Raw genomic sequence first — 7,503 nt, 5'->3', positions numbered from 1 at the left:
TCATCTCGACGAGCTCTTTCACCCTATATATTCAAATATTAATTTTAACCAAAAATTATTTCAAAAAATGGCCAAAATCTCACGAATGCACGCGACCCCAAACCTGTTCTTCGCTTCGGTTCGATTTTGAGTTTTCAAATTGCAATTCCAACCATTAGACATCAAAAACAATGTAGAATACAATCTCTTGATCTCAGTATCAAATGGTAAATGAGAAAACTCAATGAAAAACAAGACAGAAATCACGACCAAGCTCTGATACTAATGTTGGAATTCATGTCGGCGGAAGACGACTTACCTGATTTTGATGTGCAAACAGCAAATAGCCTCGGAATGAATGTTGAATTGCCAATGAAACACGAACAACACTTCCTCACGTTAGTCTGGATGCAATCACGAGGAAAGCACCTGATTTCCACAGCGTAAATGCCTATTGTTCTTGTAAAGATGAAATGGAACGCCTTGATGGAAAGGTGAGAGAAAATGAAGAAAATGTTCTGAACGTACGTTTGTCCAACATCTCCAACGGTTGTCTTCAGGGGTCTTTTATATGACCCCATCACATCCTTTCATCGTAGCATATCAAGTCCAAATGGTGCGGTCTAATCACACCTCATCATGGACGTACTAGCTAAAGTACAACAATTGTCAACCACATTATTAGTTACCCCAGGAGGATTTGCCAGAATCAAAGAATGCTGATAAATCAGGCACAATATCCTCCGGGACCAAACACATCGGAGAGCACTAACCTGGGCTATTACTAAGCTCACTTTACCTTCAATTCCACACACAAAAGAAAAGGGGTTTCAAATGGATAAAATGTTGGGCAGAAATTTTCTGTACCTTTGCCATAGAAAATTAGGCCACTTAGAATAGAGAAAAAATAAGCTCATGTCTACTAAGGTAGGCTCAAAGAGTACGATTTAGTACAAGAAATTTTTCATTGAAAAGACATGGCATATACTGTGATTTCTTTTATGCCCTCGTCTTATCCGCTCATAGAACCCGTTCCTTGACATGCTATAAGCCATAAGTCCATGCACTGAGAACCAACACTAGCTTTGAATTTTACGGAGATTGTGACAGATTCATCAGCATCACATGAGTAACGAAGAAGAAACAATAGGCCTGCAAAATCAGATCATTTTCTTGACACCATTACGTATGGAAGGAGAAAGTGCCAAGCAACAACTTCCTTTCAAATAGGACATATCAGCCCATTAAAATTCTTTCAGGTCTGCCACTTCAGAAAAGCTAGATATAACTTAACTGTCTTCCTTGGAAAAGAGTTAGCAACTTTAATATTCTACACGATCTCAAGTAGAAATCCATCAACTATGTGTGAAGCAATTGAAATGACTGATTACTCTATTTATCTGAAAATAAAAGGATAGCAATCACCCAATACGGTACCAATGGAGGCCACAGACCATGAATTTGTCCAAAATTGGGAAAGGTGACTTTCCAATGCAGTAATTCACCGAAATATCACTAGTGTAAGAGTTGAAAATACTTCATAATGGTGGCGTAACTTTGGATCCATATTTTTGTACCTAATTGAAGAGAATATCACAATTAAACACTAATCCCTAGCAAAGGCACCCTAAAAAAGCAAATAAAAGATGATCGCCTCTTCTAGAACTCCTGATAAGAAAGCACAAAAAATCTTTTCTGGCCATTACAATGGTCTTGGTGTGATAGTCCGAGCGGTGGTGTGCGGAGAGGAGAGATGGTGGTGCATCCGTGCCTCGGTCCCTGGATGTGTGCAAGGAAGGGGTCCCTCTCTTGTCCCACATCGCTTAGGGAGGGAGTTCTTGGCTTGTTTATAAAGGTTTAGGCCCCTTTAACTTATGTGACGCGTTTTAAAGCCGTGAGGACTCAGTGTCCAAAGTGGACAATATTACACAGTGGGGCTTGGGTCGTTACGAATGGTATCAGAGTCAACTCCCGACCGCGTGTGGGGCCACAGCGAGGACGCTGTGCTCCTAAAGGGGGAGAGTGTGACTGCCTGAGCGGCGGTGTGCGGGGAGGAGGGATGGTGATACGTCCGCGTCTTGGTTCTCGAACATGCGCAAGGAATGGGTCGCTCTTTTGTCCCACATCGCCTAGGGAGGGAGTTCTGGGCTTGTTGCCCTTTAATCTATGTAACGCGTTTTAAAGCCGTGAGAACTCAGTGTCCAAAGCGGACAATATTATACAGTGGAGTGTGAGAGCCTGAGCGGTGGTGCGCGGGGAGGAGGGATGGCGATGTGTCCGTGCCTTGGTCCCCGAACGTGCGTAAGGAAGGGCTCCCTCTCTTGTCCCACATTGCCTAGGGAGGGAGTTCTGGCCTTGTTTATAAAGGTTTGGGCCCCTTTAACTTGTGTGATGCGTTCAGTCCCCGGACGTGCGCAAGGAAGGGGTCCTTCTCTTGTCCCACATCGCCTAGGGAGGGAGTTCTGGGCTTGTTTATAAATGCTTGGGCCCCTTTAACCTATGTGATGTGTTCGGTCCCCAGACATGTACAAGGAAGGGGTCCCTCTCTTGTTCCACATCGCCTAGGGAGGGAGTTCTGACCTTGTTTATAAAGGCTTGGGCCCCTTTAACCTGTATGATGCGTTTTAAAGCCGTGAGGACCGTGTGTGGGGCAATAGTGAGGGCGCCGTGCTCCCCGGGGGAGAGTGTGACAACCCGAGCGAAGGAGGGATGGTGGTGCGTCCGCGCCTCGAACCCTGGACGTGCGCAAGGAATGGGTCCTCTCTCTTATCCTACATTGCCTAGGGAGGGAGTTCTGGCTACCTTATAAGGCAATGGGCCTTCTAACTGTACATACGCATTTTTTTTTGGGGGGGGGGGAGGAGAGAGTGTGAAGGTCCGAGTGGTGGTGCACAAGGAGGAGGGATGGCGGTGCGTTCGCGCCTTGGACCCCGTGACGTGCGCAAGGAAGGGGTTCCTCTCTCTTATCCCACATCGTCTAGAAAGGGAGTTCTGGGCTACCTTATAAAGCAATGGGCCCTCTAACTATACATACGCATTTTTTTGGGTAGTATAGGCTGCCTTGAGAAGAACAAAACCGTGAGGACTTAGTGTCCAAAGCGGACAATATGTGTACAGTGGAGACTTAGGACGTTACACTTAGAAACTGAACACACGACCAGAGGATGACCCTAAGCAAACTTTATTGCTTCCCCTTGCCTTGGGAATGTGGTCCACATATTCTTCATACGGTTGAAAGAAAAAGGAAACTGGTTATTCGACTATCAAAATGCAAACGCGGTGCAGGTGTTAAAGTGGGATCTTGAAGGTATGAGCACTTCAATTAAAATAGAAGAAGAAGAAAGCAAAAGCAGGACATGAAACGTTCCACCTCAGATGCAGGTTGTCCAGGAGAATCGTGACGTTTCTAATGGAAAAGCAAGGAAGATACAAAGCCAGATATCTTAAAAGAAAAGTCACTGAAGTGGAAGCAAAGTGCATGTGCAGGGAATACGATAAAACATACGAGGACCTTAGCTTTTATGAACGTTGTGCAGCGTAATCAACCCATGTCTCATTCAGCAATCGCAGCAAACTAGATGGTCTTCTGGGAGGCACCGGGAGACCCGAAGAACACCACTGGAGAAATATGCATCCCTCGCCATTGGCTGGACTTGCGTGCTCTAATTGTTGTTGAGCCAATTTGAGAAGTTACAAATGGAAACTCAATCAGCATTCGCCAGGACAAGCACTAAATATGGAGCTTGAGTCCTATAGCAATGGAAAGCTGGTTATAACTCAATAAACTGGCCTTCCTCAACAGCAGCCTTAGTTGATTCTTTCATGATCCCGGCCCGAGAGCCCACAATGTAGAGCCTTCCATATGGAGCTTCCCTCTTGCCATTTCCTTCTAAATCTCTTCCTCTCTCTCTCGACGCCTATTCTGATCAAATCGATAACAAGTGTCGCAAAGGGAGCACGGAACAGCCAGATCAGAATCAACCGCAGCATTAATTGCATTCCCCAATATATCCTTCAGTCGATCAATCGCCAGCATTCCCCATTAAAGCATTATACCACACGCTGAACGCAGTCACAGACATTTCAGACCTAATCCACGGCGTGCAGTTCGAAAGTTTACTCGAATTTTCCGTTGACCGAGAATGAGATTAGAAAATCTAGCCGGGAAAACAATAACAAAGGAAGCAAATGCTCCGAGCATGCGAATGCACTGGGAGGAGAGACGCACCTGAAGCAGTTGAATAATCAGGGTTGGTTTGTCTATAATAAAATATGCGACTTGCAGGACATGTTAGAGACTACAACACATTATGTGCATTAAAGCATATACTGAATCGTGTTTGATCAGGCCAACCCAAATCATGTTTTCATAGAAACTAAATCCATATCCAAAATTTTCCATGAAAATCAAACTGAGGACTAAAATCCTTCAGAGAGAGTTTATATTCCTAGATAAGTATAAGATATGCTGGAACTATTGATAACTATTTTAAGAACTTAAACTAATCGGTGAATGATTTAACCTTTAAATATTCTTTCAATAAAAAATGACCATAATTTCCATTTCACCAAAAATGCAAATTTCCAAAAGTTTGATTTTGGTTTTTTGTGAAATGAATTTTGCGTTAATTTGACAGGAAATTACTAGGCTTCAAATTTGAAGTAAATGAAAGATGAATACTAGAATTTAAGGTGCTGAAAAAGCAAATGCGTGAAGAACAAACAAAATTACGGTGAACAAACGAATAACTTCATTCACTTGACATCAGGGGCTTAGATAGAGACTTTATAATTGTCCAGTTTGTGATCAAATAGCTGCAGTGCCTAATTAGACCGTAACTAGGTGTTTGGTTAACCCGGGGCAAATGAATTAAGCAAGTATAAACCTCCGTACACAAATTGAAGAAAGTAAATTAAAATGGGAAAAAGAAGAAGAAGAAATGTCAAGAACATTGAAAAATCGCGTGCTTGGAGAATTAGAGTGAATGGGGGATTACTGTAAATGAAATTTTGGATCTCTTGAAAATAAAAACTAAGTTATTGGGGGGAATTGAAAGGTTTGGCATGTGACTCAGGAGCTCAAGAACTCAAAACCACATTCAGGACGAAGAGGGGGCTTTTGAGGAGTTTACAAAATATAGCGAAGAAAGAAGTGGACTTTGCAAGAGAAACAGAGCAAAGGAGGAACTAAAGAAGTGGGATAAAGTCTTGATTTTTTTATTTATTTGAGAAATCAGAATCGTCAACCAAAAGAGGAGGAAGTAGCTATGGAGGTGGAGGATTTCTTTGAGGAACAGGAAAGATGCCTATAAAGATTGCTACGGAGGAGAGAAAATAAAGTAGAAGAGAGTGGCCGGATGTTGGAAATTATAGAGCAAGACGAACCAACAAGTTAAAATGAAGGAATATTTTAAGAAAATGATTTAAAATAAAAAGAGGGAAAATATATTGATATACGAGAAATTAAGGTAAGGGGCAAAAAAAAAAAGGGCTTTTGGATTGTGTTTGTTATTTTGTATGTTTACTACATGATTTGCATTTCTTATTCGACATGTTGTCCACTATAACTTGTACAAGCTGGCATCATTCACAAAAAGTATGGAAGTAGCAATTAACATTTCGTCTAACATTGAAAAACAAAATAAATCATATACTTTACCAAAAGAAAAGGAGCCCCACAAGCACGTGCACATGAGAGACTGGGGATAAGCGATCGATCCAACCTAGTGACTAGTGGTGGTGGTGATCATCATGGCTTCGAGAGTCACTTGGCATCACTAGAGGGTAAAGACGAGGGTAAAGACAAGACATTATGCAACTGAGGAGATATGTGTAATAGTATTTGTTGCAACCTACCTTTTTCTGGAAAGGAAAAGATATAAATTTAAAGGTATTGTTTAAAAAGCAGGTTTATGACCCTTGTTTAGACTCACACGACGTTGGGTATTCGATTTTAACTTCAATTAACGAAATAAGGATTTCTAATGATGAGTCACCACTAACCTATTACGATCAGCTAGAAAATGTATGGAAGTATATCTCACTTCCTATGCAATTAAAGAACTTAGGTAGAGGACTTGATCACACAAGTATTCAATCTTCTTCATTTCAAAAAGATGTTTATCAAGCAGTCCTAATTGATTTGAAACTTATCTATTAGCATGTGAAATGATCATACGGATATGCAATCATTAAAATGACAATCAACAACCAATGAAGTATTAGATAAATTGCAAGACAAAGTGAGAATATGACACTAAGAAATAAGAAAAATGTCATTGCTAACTAGGCTAAAATGGAAACCACAATCATTATATGGAGTGCGCACAATCAATTAATCATTGAAATAGAAACGCCTGAATAATGACCTAGTACTCATCTCTAAGAACATACAAACCCTATTGTTAAGCTCTAAAAGCTTATTCAATTTCAAATACAATTTTTTATCAAGGATTTTCATATATTTTAAGAGAAAACTACTCAAAACTAAATTTTAAGCTTTTTCATAACCTTAAAAAAATAAAGTTTTTTTGGAATATTTTAATTCTTAATTTTTTTTTTTTAAATTATTCCGAAAATAGGGACCCAGCCTAGGCTTCGGCCCGCTTGAAAATGGGCTGCCGCAGGTCACACGAATCTGGCCTCAAGCACACGAAAATGGGCTTTGAACATTGACAATCTTTAATTGATTAAAAAACACGAAGTGGGGTCAACTCATAGAATTAAGCCCAATTCCTCCGGCATTTACCTAAGCCCAATCCCAATGGATCAAGTTCGGACCAAAGCTAATTTAACAAGCCCATCAATCCTATCCAAAACCCAAAACACACTAAATTCAAATAAGCCCAAATCCAACAAAATCCAGCTTCGGCCCCCATTTCCAAGGCTGGGTCAAACCCAAAATCAAAGTCCAAAATAAACCCAAGCTCGTAAAACCTATTTTGGCCCAAAAGCATTAGGCTTGACCCAACCTATATCTTCCCCCTCACACCTATTCCTATTTCCTTCTAGTCCTACTCTCGTTGTCTTCCTCACACGGCCTGAGACCATTGACGTCCATTAAACCCAGAAAAACAAAACGCCAACTATCCTATATTAAATCAAGAATCACCCGATCCTCGAACGACCACCATCGATGCCAGCTAGGGTACGTCGATTTGCATCGAGGATGGCTGAGCAACGCCCAGCCGAGCCGTATTCTCTCTCTCTCTCTCTCTCTCTCTCTCTCTCTCTCTCTCTCTCTCTCTCTCTCTCAAGAGCTCACTCCTCTCTCTCTATAAAAGTCATCTGGCGCGCATGGCCTCCTGCCATTCCAGTTGCCGCTGTCGACCTACCCCCGATTGGACAACTCGCGCGACACCTCCACTCTGCCTCATCTTCTCCGTGACGTCCTTTTGTTCGCGTCGTCCTTCAACTAGCATCCATGACAAAGAGGAAGGGAGGAAGAGAGAAAAGGTGAGGGACAAGCAAGCCTAGTCCTGGCCCAACCTCGCTCCTTTTTTAACTAATAACAATTTTTCTAAT

This window comes from Eucalyptus grandis, chromosome 3 (genome assembly GCF_016545825.1).
Source record: "Eucalyptus grandis isolate ANBG69807.140 chromosome 3, ASM1654582v1, whole genome shotgun sequence".
NCBI classification, from domain to species: Eukaryota; Viridiplantae; Streptophyta; class Magnoliopsida; order Myrtales; family Myrtaceae; genus Eucalyptus; species Eucalyptus grandis.
Note: the sequence above shows the minus strand (reverse complement) of the source record.